This window comes from Bos mutus, chromosome 23, assembly GCF_027580195.1.
Source record: "Bos mutus isolate GX-2022 chromosome 23, NWIPB_WYAK_1.1, whole genome shotgun sequence".
In the NCBI taxonomy this organism is placed as follows: domain Eukaryota; kingdom Metazoa; phylum Chordata; class Mammalia; order Artiodactyla; family Bovidae; genus Bos; species Bos mutus.
In genome coordinates this window covers 34534198-34549567 of record NC_091639.1, presented here as the reverse complement: position 1 = coordinate 34549567, position 15370 = coordinate 34534198, and positions in this window count along the sequence as shown.

Below are 15370 nucleotides of genomic sequence, written 5' to 3'. Positions count from 1 at the left end.
TGTGTGTGCTCAGTCACTCAGTTGTGTCCAACTCTTTGTGACCCCATGGACTGTAGCCCTTGAGCCTTCTCTGCCCACAGAATTTCCCAGGCAAGAATCCTGAAGCGGGTTGCCATTTCTTCCTCCAGGAGATCTTCCCGACCTGGGGATTGAACCTGCATCTCCTACATTGGCAGGCAGATTCTTTACTACTGAGGCACCTTGAAAGCCCTTAACAGGATATAGGATGTATTAACTCAAACACAGGAGGAATAGTGGAAATTCAAGCCCTGGAAGAGAGACCAAGGGACAGATAGATGTGTTTGGGGAAACACGTGTGGGTGGTTTATCAAATAATTTCGAATATCCTTCAAACCCTAACCTATAATAAGATTGATTTCAGCAAAGATCACAGACCATGGTTTAAGGTTGAAGAGGCTGGGCTACCCACTTCGACCCCTCCTTAGAACCAGCGGAAATTCGTGGGGACCTCTGGGCAAGTCTCCTTGCCCCACGGATGCCTCGGAGAACCCTCGCCTGGCAGTGCTTTTCTTTTCAAAGCATCTCCTTCCCCTCCTCCTCCTTCCTTCCCGCCTACCCCCCCCCAAAAAAAAGAAGGATGCCCCTTCTGTTGAATACACAGCCTGTAATTTTGCTGTCAGATCTCAGCCAGGAGGTCAGTGTTGTGACTGACTGTGTAAGGATCGCTCCCTTAAGGGTAATTACACTAAATTCCCCTCTGAAGGACAGCTCTCTCTGGATAGAATACAAGAAAACCCCGCATCCCCCATTCATGGAAATTCATGATTTCTGTGATTGTCACTGGCACCATGGCAGCGAGACACTTCCAGGCGCTGTGAGTACTCGGAGGTGAGGCTGTAGGGTGGCAGGACCCAGGGGAGGGGAGGAGGTGGTGATGCACAGAAGAGTAGCAAGCAGAGGGACATCCAGAGAGGCCACCTTGGGGACCTGGGACCCTGAGTGGCCAGCGGGAACTGGGCCAGAGCCAGGATCATCTCCACACCAAGATGGGAAATTCACACTCTAAACTGGGGAAGCAAGAAGGGCCCCCGCCGACATCCACCCCAGGAGAGGAAACCGCTTGGCATGCATTGTTTTCCAGGCTGGCTTTGAGCACTCATTGGGCTTCCCAGGTGGCACAGAGGTAAAGAACCCGCCTGCCAGTTCAGGAGACGTAGGAGATACGGGTTTGATCCCTGGGTGGGGAGGATCCCCTGGAGAAGGGAATGGCAACCCACTCCAGTGTTCTTGCCTGGGAAATGCCATGGACGGAGGAGCCTGGCGGGCTACAGTCCAAGGGGTTGCAAAGAATCAGACAGGACTGAAGCGACTTAGCATGCACACCTGACCTGTGCTGTACTAGGCTCTGAAAAGGTCCCCTAAATGGGCAGCAGCGCCCCTCCAGAGAGAGCTGGAGGGGCCTCAGGCACAACAAAGCACTGACATGTGGAAGGCGAATTAATATCCAAGTTCCCCATCACCAGCATCCCCAGACCCCTTCAGAGGGGCCACGCCCTGACCCTGGTCTCCATCCGCCCCAAGGGAGGACGGCAGAAACAGCCAAGACCTTCCGGATCCAGCATCCGTGCCTCGCTGGAACTTCTTGCCACCCCAGGGAGATCCCGAGAGAGTTGGGGAGTCACTCACCCACGACAAACAGTTAAAAGGAAGAAAGCAGGTCTGGCGATATCAATGCACTTTGATAACAATAAACTCTGCTTTTAATTTATGCTAATGTGTAGGGCTGTGGTGACAGTAAGAACTAAATTACAGAGTGGCTTTCGAGCTGGTAATTATCCCTCCATTTTTCGCTGCTCTGGAAGATGGACACACAATTATGCTCTCTTGCTGTATATTAATACAGATTCTTGACATCTTCAGCAGACCTGGAGCTGTCATCGAGCTTTTTGTCTCCTTTAATTGAAAATTAATGGTTACTGGGTTGCCACGGAAACAGAGGCCACGGACGCCAATGGCGCTCACGTCTCACCAAGGGACTGGCGGCGTCAGGAGTCCGGAATGACCTTGAAAGTTAAAAGAAAAAAAAAAAAAACTTAAAAAAGAAGGGGAGAGGAGGGGAAATGAGGACAGGAGGGTGGGAGAGTGTGTCGGAGCTGAAAGAGAGAAGAGAAAAAGGGGGAAGAGAAAGGAAAAGAAGAGGGGGGGAAAAGAAGACAGAAGAGAGCCCTGCGGGAGGGCATGGATGCTTGAGGGGGAGATTAAATTAGTAAGTTTTACCTCTCATTTTTGTCCCTTACCTCTCAACCGTGTTAAAGACCCATTGAAAAATGAGGAGCTGGGTCTCAGCTCCAAAAACCCCTGATTCTACAAATCTGTCTAAGGAAGAATGACAGCATCCACCCAGAGCCCCTGGGGGAGGAAGAGACCAAGCTCCTTGGTACCATGGGAGGCAGGCAGCAGGCAGAGCAGGGGGCAGGGCTGAGGGTGCCCTGTGGGCACTTCCCAGGGCCTAGGGGCTGTGCTGTCAGAAAGGGTCGGGGGGACAGAGAAGGGGCTGCTTCAGGGGGAGCCCAGCGAACTGCCACAACAGGAATGAGCAGGTGAAAGGGCTCTGTCGGCTAGGCCTTCAGCCCGAAGACATAACAAAAGGACTCAAATGAGTCAGAGGTGGGGATGGTGGTGCAGCGGGGAGGGTCCTGGCAGGGGGAGGCCATGGAAGCTTTGCCCAGGAAAAAATAAGAGATAAAGGGAAGCAGTTCAGCAAGCCTCTGGGATGGTGGTAGCTCTGGGCTTGGAAATGGTTTTTTTTTCCCCTAGAAGTTGGCAGACCCAACAGAGGGCACTGGGGACCCCTGAGTGTCCTAGCAGGGAAGGCGGGTTTCTTCTTGATCAGCCCATCATCCTAAGTCTTCAGTCAGGAGCACAAGCCCCAGAAAATGCAATTCAACAATTACTAGAGGTCTGCAGAGAACCAGGAGCCAAGCTCTTGCTTCGGATGCAGGGCCGGCCCTGGAAAATCTCACACTCGGGGCTGGGGTAGACAGACAAATAAACAACCATAAAGTTAGCTGCCCCTTCAAAGATTTTCTCTACAGCGATGTTTGTCACAGCACTGCTTATAACAGCAAAAATCTAGCAACATTCTGGATGCCCAGCAATTGAGGACTGATAAAAGCCTTACAACACACTCAGAAGATGGGGCACTGTGCAGTCATTTTATTTAAGTTTTTTTTTTTTTTTGACGTGGACTGTTTTAAAAAGTCTTTATTGAATTTGTTACAACATTGCTTCTGTTTTATGTTTTGGATTTTTGGCCACGAGGCATGGGTGGCTCAGACGATAAAGAATCTGACTGCATTGTGGGAGTCCTGGGTTCGATCCCTGAGTCCACAAGATCCCCTGGAGAAGAGAATAGCAATCCACTCCAGTTTTCTTGCTTGGAGATTTCCATGGGCAGAGGGGCCTGGAGGCCTACAATCAATGGGGTTGCAAAGAGTCGGACATGACTGAGCGACTGAGTCGGACATGACTAACACAACACGTGGGATCTTGGCTCCCTGACTGAGGATTAAACCCACATCTTTGCACTGGAAGGAGAAGTCTTAACCACTGGGCCATCAGGAAGTCCTCCTGTGCAGCCATTTTAAATGATGCTGGAGGAGAATATTTAATGATCTGGAGGAAAAGTTCTTGATGTTTTATTTAATGAAGAAACTAGTTTTATGAAACTGTATTCATTATTCCATGACGCTGTTTCTACATTTTTTGAGCTATAGGTACATCCAGTGTGTTGTTGCTGTTATTTAGTCCCTAAGTCATGTCGACTCTTTGAGACCTCATGGACTGCAGCACACCAGGCTCCCCTGTCCTTCACCATCTCCTGGAGTCTGCTCACATTCAAGTCCACTGAGTCAGTGATACCATCTCGTCCTCTGCCATCCCCTTCTCCTTTTCCCTTCAGTCTTTCCCAGCATCAAGATCTTTTCCAATGAGTCAACTCTTTGCATCAAGTAGCCAAAGTATTAGAGCTTCAGCTTTAGCTCTTTTCTACGCTTTTCTGCATTTTCCAAATTTCCTACAATAAATCTACACATAAATTGTATTGACAGGTTTCTTTAAAAGAAGCTTTTGAAATTAGCTTCTCCAGAAACCAGTCCCCTAGAGATACAGTCCCCAGCTCAGGGTGCCCCACCCGCCCCCCACCCCTACAGAGACCAGGCCCCCTGGCCCAGTGCTTCCCCCGAAGCACTCACAGGCAGCGGATCCTTTCCTCAATTACTGGAACCCACCCCGGGCTCTCACTCCCACCCAGACCCTTCTCTACTTCCAGCCTGCAGTCAGGGTGCCCAGAGATGGGGTGAGGGGCTGAGGAACCCCAAGAGGAGCTTCAGTGTGGGCCAGGGTGAGCAGGCCCTGTAGTGGCTGTCTCCGAGGAAGCCAAGAACGAGCTCGCCTCTGTTTCTGTGTGAATCTTTCCGCTATGTCACAGACCAGGCAACGAAGGCCCAGAGAAGCTGCCTGACCTGCTCCAAACAGCTGGTCAGTGGCAAAGCTGGAATCCAACCCCAGAGACCATCTGCCTCCACTTTTGTAGTCTTAGAGTGTTTATCTGCTTGTCTTTTGCCTCATCAGGTCCAGAGAATGCAGGTGCCACTGGAAGCTTCTCTGAATGGCTTGGATTTCTGGATCAAGCCCCAATCTTGGAAGGTCACAATGATCAACAGCATCTTTTCATGGCCTTTGCACCCCAGGCTCATCCTTGGCAAGACTAGGAGACAGTAGTCATGTTAGCCCTAGTTAGAACTAGAACCTTGGAGAAAGGATGGCCCCAGAAAGACTGAAGTTCCAAGAAAATGAATACTTGTTCCTCTCCCCCAGACACATCCTTAAATCTCCGCCCCTCTCAGGCCCTCCACTCTCCAGGCAAACAAGGGGCTTTGTCTCTCACCCCCCAATTCACTCTTTCGTTCCGACCCTGTCAAGCCTCCGCTTCCAAAGTCAGACTCCAAACACCCTTTCTCTCAGAAGCTTTTGGGTGATCCACTGTGGATTCCCACTCTTATTCCTTCCCTCTGCTTCACGATAAATGCAACCGCCCTCAGCGCACCCATCACCTGTGTCCCGCCCTATCCCAGGCACTGCTGTTGTGCTCACTCCCTTCATCTTAACAGCCTCAGGAGGGGGCGATACCATTTCCCCCCCACGGAGGCATAGAGAGTTCAGTAGATAGTCACACAGCAAGTCAGCAGCAGAGCCAGAATTCAAACCCATGCAGCGTGAGACCAGAGGCCATGCTTTTAGCCACCCGCCAGGGACGATGCGTCCGGGGCTCCATCAGCTGCTACTGACGCTCTGCTGCCCACCTGGCTGGGCTCTTGTGACATTCCAGTGTGGAGGCAGGTCAGAGTGAAGGCCCTTCTGCCGCGAGCTTGCATTTGTGGGTAGGTGGAAACGGGCTTGTCCCCTTTCTGCGCCTGCCTCGTTGGCTGGGAGCCTCTCTCAGAGCAAGAACAGCTCTATCGTCATGAATCCTGCCATCGGGACAGGCTCTGAACATGGGGGACAGTTAACAGGGGAGGTGATCGTTGCCCCATGGCCAACTGGGGACAGTCGGGGGGGGAAGGGTCCCAAACGAGGACCACCGTGCCACTGCCTGTCCTTCACCGAGTCCTGAGGACCAGAGGAGAACCCATCGCTTTCCATCCCTGGCCTGCCCGTCTCCACCTCACCCCTGTCCTTCCCCCTACTTCCCTGCCTCACCCTTGCCCACATCCCTCTCCGCCCACTTTCCCAGAGAACAAACAAGAAGACAAACCCAGCAGCCTGGGAGGAGGCTGCGGTGGCAGCAACAAGGGGAGCAGGGAACTCGCGTTCGTCTCCCTGGCTTCCCTGATCCCGACCTTAATCCCCGCTCAGCATCCTGTCAGCCAGGTTGTTCTCAAGCTGACATTGCTGCAGGCGCCTTCTCGGCAGCCTTTCCTCAGATCTGCCTCCTCCAGGGACTTCTAAAGAGGAGCCCGAGGTTTCTCTGTTACAGCCGGCTTCACTCGCTGCCCTCAAGCAAAGCCCAGGCTCCCAGGGGGCCACCAGGAGAGGGGAATGCGGCGGGCGGGCGGGGGGGGGCGGGCAGTGCCAGGCCTGATGTTTCATAGGAAGAGGGGGGATGGAGGCGGGCAGCAGCTTCCAGAGTGAGGGTCAGACCTGGGGCAGGAGCCCAACTAGGGGCTGTCCATCTTCTCAAAGCCTTGCTCAGGTGTGTGGACCTGAGAGACAGAGGGAAACCGAGGCTTGGGCCCTCAGGGAGTTCAGGATGGTGCTCGTTCTGGCTGCAGAGAAAGCAGAGGGGTCTGCAATTCTCTGAGTCTGCCTCGCGATCACCGCTCAGGGTGGGTTTGGAGAAAGGGGCAACTGGAGACTGTGCTGATTGTATATGAAAGAAGACTCACATACACATGTGGATCGGTGGACTTCCAGAACACATCCTGGGTGCTGCGCTGGGCGCTGGACGCAGGGAGAGAAACGGGAATGGCAGCCTGGCGACAGGGATGAAGCGTCTGGATCCCAATCCAGCCCTGTCACGTACGGGCTGTGCGGCCTCAGGACAATTACTTGACTTTTCTGAGCCCCGTTATTCTCATCTCTAAGGATAGCGGGTGATTATGTTAAAAACTTTCTTGCAAGACCGATGTGAAGCTTAGAGACAAGGTGTGCAGAGCATGTAATGTTTAGGATGATTTTTACTATACGTGTCACCACCCACAGGGGACGTAAGAAACCAGAGGTTTCTTCATGAAAGGGGCCCTGAATGCAGGGGAGGTACCTGAGAGTATGTGTGTGTACAGGTGAATGTTTGCGGGCAGGACCCACCATACCTGGAGAAACTAAGCTAAGCTTGCAGTGGGAGGGGAAGCAAATGACAGAGGGTGAGATGGCTGGATGGCATCACCGACTCGATGGACACGAGTTTGAGTAAACTCCGGGAGTCGGTGATGGACAGGGAGGCCTGTCTCGCTGCAGTGCATGGGGTCACAAAGATTCAGACACGACTGAGAGACTGAACGGAACTGAACTGCAGCCTAAACAAACACCCAGGGTGGGGCCTCTGGTCAGCCCTGCCCCTCCCCTACACTGTTGATCTCCAGGTTGTGACACATCCATCCTGCCAAGGGGAAAAGGATGCTGGGGTCTCCTGGAAACCTAGGTAGGGGATGCTCCTGGAGTCCCCTTCATGTGGCACCTCTCTCCTGGGACCCTCTCAGAGCTGTGAGTGCTCCCAGGCAAAAAACCAGAGACCCCGGGTGCTCAGCCTCTTGTCTTGGGCATTTGCCTGCAGTCAGAGAGCTCTGAGGCCAGGAGCTCTTAAACCACTGGACCACCAGGGAATCCTATAAAGTACTTAGAACAGTGCCTGGCATGTAGTATGAGCCTAAAGATGTGCTAATCGCTCAGCTGATACAAAAAGTTTGGACTCAGGGTGAGGTGGGTGTGCCTGTACAAGAATTAGCTGGTAATAAGAATAAAATGTTGACAGCGTTTCAGGCTCCAGAAGTGGGTATGGATGTCCCAAAGTTAGAGAAGACAGATCCAAATGCCATATAATTCAGCCTGGTGCCTGAGTGTACCAAGCTCATTTCCCTTCCTTCCATTCCTCTACCCTCCCTCCCTTCCCCTCTCCCTTCTTTCCAACCAAATCAATTTCATTATTCTTCTGACCGATTCATTGCCGTTCTTTGGGGAAAGTCAGATTTTCTCCTGACTGTAAAGCTTCCTTCTCATTGGGGGAGGGGGCTGGGGGGTGCCTCCTGAGCCCACCGAGGATGCTACTGTCTCCAAGCCTCTGGGAAACCACCCATCTCAGAATTCCCAGGACCTTGTGAGCCATGTTGATTCCTGGACACTCTCCACCTTCTGAACTAACACCCAGGGGTGAGGCTGGGCATCAGCGTTGAATTAACTCTCTTGGGATCCTGACACCCAGTAAATTTGAAAACCACCTCTATCACGCTTTCTCTCTTTTTCACTGAGTCCTCACTGTGTGTTCTTATGCTTGTCAGACACCCGTTCAAAAATCTTTGTCTTGGGAATGTGGCCTCTTCTCCCCATAGCCAGGAGATTCCCTGTGCAGCAATCCCCCAAAAGATCCCCGAGGCCAGTAGGTAGGACTGATCCCGTGTCATCTGTGCACGTACACACACACACACACACACACACGCATGCACACACACACTCGCATGCACACACCAAGTCTGCTGGAGTTGGGGATTCTCAGCCCATCTTCCAAGGAGACCCTGCATTCCTCAGAGGTCAGTACCTTCTGGGGTTCCCCCAACAAGTGGTCTGGGACCACCACCCCCCGCCAATGAGGCTCCATGTCAAACAAGGCATGGGCTCCCTGCCCTGGCAAAAGAGGCAGGATGCAAGGGGGCAGGTTGTCTTTAAACTTCCCAAAGCCCTCTCTGCACTGGAGGGTCAGGAAGGAGGACCACTTCCTGCTGCTGCTTCTCTCCCCAGAGCATCTCTCAAAGGATGCCCGCCTTGGTCCTGGGGGAAGAATGGGGAGGCAGCCCACTCTCAGACCTCTGACAGCTCACATCCACTACCTGCCAAGCCCCCACAGCCTGGTAAACACTCCCACATGCCTTAGTGTGTCTTAAGTGGACGAGAACTCTTCCCAGGGAGGTACCCTGGGAGAGGGGAGATGGTGGCTGGGGTGAGTTTGAAGTCCTGGCTCTTCACAACCAGGTGAGCCAGTCGGTCCCTCTGGGTTCCCATTCCTCAATCTCTCTCACCCGGGAAGGAGCCGCTGAAAGTGACGAAGCCTCAGATAGACCGTGGACACGAAAGGGCTAAATGGACACAGGGCATGGATCTATGATCCGTGTTTTAAAATGTTACTTACTTGGCTGCGCCGAGTGTCGGTTGCGGCGCGTGGGATCCTCGGTTGCGGCGCTTGGACTCTCTGGTTGTGGTGCTTGGGCTCAGCAGTTGCTGCACTCAGGCTTAGCTGCTCCAAGGCAGGTGGGATCTTAGTTCCCAAATCAGGGATCGAACCCACGTCCCCTGCACTGCAAGGCAGATTCTCAACCACTGGACCACCAAGGAAGTCCCTATTATTGATATCTAACAGAAAGGATTCTTGTGTACCCTCCTCCCTAACAGGTGCAGGCTACCTGGGAACCCCCGTCACACCTACTCCTTTCTGGGAGTCCTAGCCTCAAGCTGTGTGGCTCTTAAACCCATCTGTTTGAGGGGTTTCACAGGCAGCTGGGAGGGGCCCCCAACCACCCTACCTCCTTGCAAATCAGTGGAATCAGAAAACCCAGTTCTGAGGCAGCCTTGAGCCATGACGTGGGCCTCGGAGCTGTCGTGGGGGAGGGGGGAGGAGGGGAGGGGCGGCACCAGGGGAGGACGACTCTGGGAACCAGATCCCGAAACTCCCATGGGCGTGAGACCAGAAACCCAAACCCCGAGCCCCCCCCCACCCCGCCCCCCAAGCCACCGTCCGGAAAAAATAAACTATTTCCTGCAACCAGCTCCGAAACAAAGTCTGTGAGTGAGCTGTGACACATGTTACACAAATAGAAGCCGCAGAGGGGAAAAGCCTGTTTTCTCTTTCATTATTTATCACTCTCTAACCATCTCCAGCTGGGTGAGTAAACAGGCGCATTGGCCCATAATGAGGAACAGACTGCTGCCTGGGGCTGCTGGAGGGGCACGGGGCTGAGCGTGAGAGCGTGCGTGCGTGTGTCCGTGTGTCTGTCTGCCCCAGAGAGGGAAGAGTGGGAGTCCAAGATGGAGAAGACTTGTTGGGGGGCTCCGGTCCCAGCCGGCAGGGGGCTCTTCACATGGTGCCCGGCTGCAGCGGGGCAGGGGACCCCCCCAACCCTGCCCCGGCTGGCTGCTGCCTCCGGGACCCTGAGGGTTGCTTGGGGATCGAGTGTGCTGGATGGAGGAGGAGTCAGAACCGGAGAGACTGTGTGGGTGGGAGAGGATGTGAGAGGTACAAGCCAAGTGTGGGTCTCAGAGCATGACCCCCGCGGGGTGGCCTCTGAGTGTGGCCCCGGGGTGGGGTGAGGAATGTGTCAGAGGGAGGCCGGGCATGCAGGCGTGTGAAGGAGCAACTGTAAGGGGTGTGTAACACCAGGAGACTGAAGCAGAGTGTGTGTGTGTGTGATCCTGGTGGCGAATGTGGGTATGTGTCATCCTGTGACTATGAGAATGTGTGAACATGTGTCTGCGTGACTTTGAGCGTATACATCTGTGTGCCACTGTGGGGATATAATATGTACATGTGAGATTTTTATCGCCATAAGGTGTTGTTATGGGTCAAATGTGTCCCCCCCAAAAAAAAAAGATATATTGAAGTCCTAACCCCCAGCACCTCAGAATATGACCTTACACTTGGAAACAGGGTCACTGCAGATATAATCCGTTCAGACAAGGTTACACTGGAGTCGAGTGGTCCCTCATGCAATGACGAGTGTCCTGAAACAGAGGTGTCTGTGTGGAAACACAGAAACCCACGTCTGCGTGACGACGGAGGCAGGCATTGGAGCGAGGCAGCTACAAGCCAAGGGATGCCTGAGGCTGACAGAAACTAGCAAGAATTAGAGAAGGAGCCACCCCTACAGATCTCAGGCAGAACCATGGTTTTGGATGTCTAGCCTCCAAAACCGTGAGACAATAACCAAATTCTGCTGCTTGCCGTCATCCAGTGTGTGGTACTCTGTGACGGCAGAGCTAGGAAACGAATACAGGTGTGTGTGAATATGGGGTGTAAGCATGGGGGTGTGTATACAAGTGTGGGAAACCATAGGAGTATGTGAGGGGTGTGAGTGTGAGATCCTGGTAGTGAAGATGGGCAGGGTGTGGCCATCTGCCCATGGGAGTGTGTAAATACATGCGTGAGACCAGTGAGCGCCCACACAATCGGTATCTATATATCCTCATGCATATATCCTAGAAAGGACCCCAGCAACCATCCTTCACTTCTGGCTGCCTCTGCCCTCCTGAAGGCCCTTCCCTGGCCGTGGACAGCCCTGCCTGAGGCCAGGTCAGCCCTAGAGGAGGGCTGCCCACAGCCTGCCCCCACCTTGGGGTCATCCCCAAATCAAGGTTTAAACCACACCCTGGCCCGCAGTCACCAGAGCACTCTTCAGGGACCGATGAGGTCAGGCCCAGAGGCTGGAGGCAAAAAGGTGAGCGGTCAAATTCGTTGCCTGTGTCCCGGGCATTGTTGCCTGCAGCCTAATTTCCCTCTAGCTCAGGACTACCAGGCTGATATCACCTGTCCTCCTTGGGAGACAGACCTAAGCCCAGAGACTCTTGAAACAGAGCTGGGTTCCTGAGAAAACGTGTTGACCATGCCCATCCCAGGAGACTGACCCTTGGATGTCACAGAGTCCGCCAAAGACCTAGCCTCCCAGGACATGTCTAGACTAGCCTGTACTGCTGCTGGCCTAGCCTCTGCCCTCTAACTAGGGCATACCATAACTGTTCAGTTACTCACTCAGCAAAGCACCCGTCCCAAGGCTCACGTCTTAGAATCCTCAAAGGTATCTCAGAGAGGCCTTGCTGGGAAACCTCAGATGAGTCACTTTTCTCTGAGCATCATTTCCCTTCTGTTGAAAGGGTACAACCACCTTTGCCCTGCCTATGTTTTAGGGATGGCATCAGGTTCCTGGGCTCTAGTGGACTTGAACTAGTCTTAAAAGAAATGTCTGATAAAATGTCCTACATCCTGACTGTGAATGGCGAGTCACAAAGGTAGCCCCACACCTGAGGCCCTGTGGCACTGACGTTATCTCCACCATCAACGTGGTTTGCTGTCTCCTTCTCCAGCTTCCCAGGGTCTCTTCCTTTAGCTTGATAATAGTTTGATTTAATTCAGGGGAGGGGTCTGCAAACTTTGGGCCTCAACCAAATCCTGCCTGTTGTTTTTGTTTGTTTTTTTAAATTTTTTGGCCGCACCACGAGGCATGCAGGATCTTAGTCACCGGACCAAGGATCAAACCCACGCCCCTTGCAGTGGAATTGCAGGGTCTTAACCACTGGACCACCAGGGAAGACCCCTGCCTGAGTTTGTGGGGGGTTTGTTCACAGGCCCTGGTCTGTGAACTAAGAGTCATTTTTATAGATGAACGTTTGCCATTGACCTGATGGTAAGGAGCATTAACTTTGAACTCCAACTAAGCAAAATGTTATCCCACCCCCCAACCAAAAAAATCCCTTTTGCCTCACTAGCAGGCCATTTATTGCCAGAAATTGTACTCGATTATTATTGTAATTATAATTCCATCCATAAAAATTTTGTGGAAATTTGTTTTCTGTCTTATTACATTGGTCACTACATAATATCCTTGATTTTTGCTTCAGCCCACCAAACCTAAAATATTTACTATCTGTCTTTTTATAGAAAAAGTTTTATCATTTCTTCCTCCATTACTGAACTCTGCCATTACAGAAACAAGCTGGCCATAGTTTGCCAACTGCTGAAGTAGAACGCGCTAAGCCCTTGGACATTTTGATTGATTTGGAGAGGAACAAGTAACTTCTGAGACAGGTCTCAACAAGTCAGCATTTGCTTGAACAGTTCACTGCACTGAACTGGGCAGGATGTGAGTCTGAAGTTATGGGACTCCCTCCAAGAACTCTGAGAATGAAGCCCACCCAGGGTAAGGCAGAGTTAGCAATACGGAGACTACCACAGCATCGTTTCTTAAGTCCCTGGATCACACATCATCTGCAGCAAGCCCTACCCCTTGATGCAATTACACAAGTCAATCTATTCCTGTTGTTATTTAAGCCCATTTGCAGTGAATTTTCTGATGCTTGCACCAATGTAAGAACACAAAAGAAGAGTGTCTAATCCAGCTTGGAGCATTCAAGGAAAACTTCTGAGAGAAGGTGTCATCTAAGCTGGGTCTTAGAGTCAGCTATGAAAGCAAGTTAAAAAAAAAAAAAAGTATTCCAAGCAGAGGGCACAGTCTGAGAGGAAAGAGCACAGCACACACATCACAAGGCCAAAGCAGCAGAGCTGGAAGTGGCCAGGGAAGGAATTGAAGGTTCAAGAGAGATACCCGTGCCCTGTGCACCAGACCAACATGCTTGAAATTGGTTGGCCCTTCAGGAATGGGTCTTGAACAAGACATCGAAAGTTCAGGTTGGCATTGTAGATTGAACTCTTTGACCAGTGTGGAAGAGGAGCTAGAAGGAGGTACAGGGTGGGGATGAGGTTGGAAACGGGAGTCAGTTAGGAGGCTACTGGAACACCCCAAGTAGAAGATGATGAGGGCCCAGCCAGTGGCTATAGGAGTGGGGATGGAGCAGAGGGAATGACTCTCAGAAACATTTTGGAAGCCACATCCACAAGACTTGATGACTGGATGTGAAAAGGAAGGGCTAGGGAGAATCAAGGGGTGATTTCTAATAATAGTTTCTAAAGTGACTGAGTGGGTTCTAATGCCACCACGGAGGAGAAGATGCAGAGTTAGGGTATGTCTTTGAATGATAATTTGGGTCTGGGACACGTTGGGAATGCCAGCACTGGAGGCTCCCAGACACTGGGTAGGGGTGGAGAGAAGTCCAAGGCTACTTGGACCAACTCAGATGGTAGTTAAACCCATGAGAGTACACAGGATTGTCCAAGGGGACATGTAGCTTGAGGAGAGCCATGGGTCAGAAGCCTTGAGAACCCCGAGCATTCAAGGAGATGACGCAAACCCACAAAGGCACATGAAGAGGAGACGTCAAGGAGGAGGGCAGGGTGTGGCCATTCTGCCCATGTCTCTCGGCCCTTACCTCCAAATGAAGAAGGTTGCTTACAGCCAACACCTGCCCTTTGCCTGAGGGTTATTTTTTTTTCCTCTTTCTGGCCATGGAAACACCCTTGGTTCAAGCTCAGGACAATCCCGAAGTGCTGGAGAATTATTGTATCTGGAAGCAGTCTTCCAACAATGGCAAAGAGGGAGTTGGTGGATAAATACCCCAACTTTCTTGCCTTATCATATGGACAACTAGGAGCATGTCTCAAATGTCTTCGGGGGTTCCTCAGTGGGACCATGCCCCTCTCACTCACAGTACATGCTGACACTCCCGATGTGGGCCTGTCTCCCCAGTGCCCCACTTTTCCACTCCCAACTAGAGCTCGAACTCTTGCATCAGAGTCTGCTTCTAGAACGTAAACTAAGATGAAGGTGTCATGAAACCCAACCAGGTAAAAAATCGCATGATGTTCCGTCCATGAAATTTTGTCTTTGCGGGGCTCAGGTCACCACCACAAAGTGCCCACCTTCATACTCATGGAAGACACTGGCCGATTTCTCCCTGTGCCTGAAGTTCCCAGAAAGGGACTTTCCAGAGTCTGAGGCTGAGCAAACTCCACTATCAAGACATCTCTTCCCACCTCTCACCCCGGTTCCTCCTCTTTACAGGGGCTGCTGCATGTAGGGAAGTCTGATCACAGGCAAAGACTCAGAAAGATTCCTCAGTCCCGAGTCCATTAAGCTTCATATCTCTGGCTCTCTCTCCTTTTCTAGCACTCCAAGTGGCATTCACTTTTTTCCATTCATCCTGTAGGCAGTCTTGTGGGTGTTTGCTTCTCTTTCTGTCCATGATCCAGAAACTGGCTCTGATTCCTGGCCAGGGGCCCACAGGGAAGCAGGGAGGGCTGGGTGACCTGGAAACACTCTCTGTTTCCAGCCAGTGCACAGCCAACCCACCCTGCTCCCCAGGCTTTGGGGGCAGAGGGGCAGGGCCCTCAAGAAGGCATACAGTTGAGCAATAAAGGGGAGGCCGGGATGAATTGAGAGAGTAGCTCTGACATATATAGGCTGCTGCTGCTGCTGCAAAGTCGCTTCAGTCGTGTCTGATTCTGTGCAACCCCATAGACGGCAGCCCACCAGGCTCCCCCATCCCTGGGATTCTCCAGGCAAGAACGCTGGAGTGGGTTGCCATTTCCCTCTCCAATGCGTGAAAGTGAAAAGTGAAAGGGAAGTCGCTCAGTCGTGTCCGACTCCGAGCGAACCCATGGACTGCAGCCTACCAGGCTCCTCCGTCTCCGTCCATGCGATTTTCCAGGCAAGAGTACTGGAGTGGGGTGCCATTGCCTTCTCTGAGGGCTCTCCTGGATGGTGTTAAATCCCCAGCACTTCTGGTTTCCCACATACTGGCAAAGAACAGTCCAAAGCCCAGAGGAAGCCCTCAGGCAAAGATAGGCAGGTAGGTAACTGGAAGCCTTAGGGGTATAAGTGGTGAGAGCAGGGTGAGGGCACACAGACAGGGCACCCACAGCATCTGCTATATCATCTCAGAGGGCGGCGGGAAGGTGAAATGACGTCACCCATAAAGAACGCATTACACAGTGACTGGTGCACAGTTGGTTCTTCTCTTAAGATTCAGCCCCACTCCA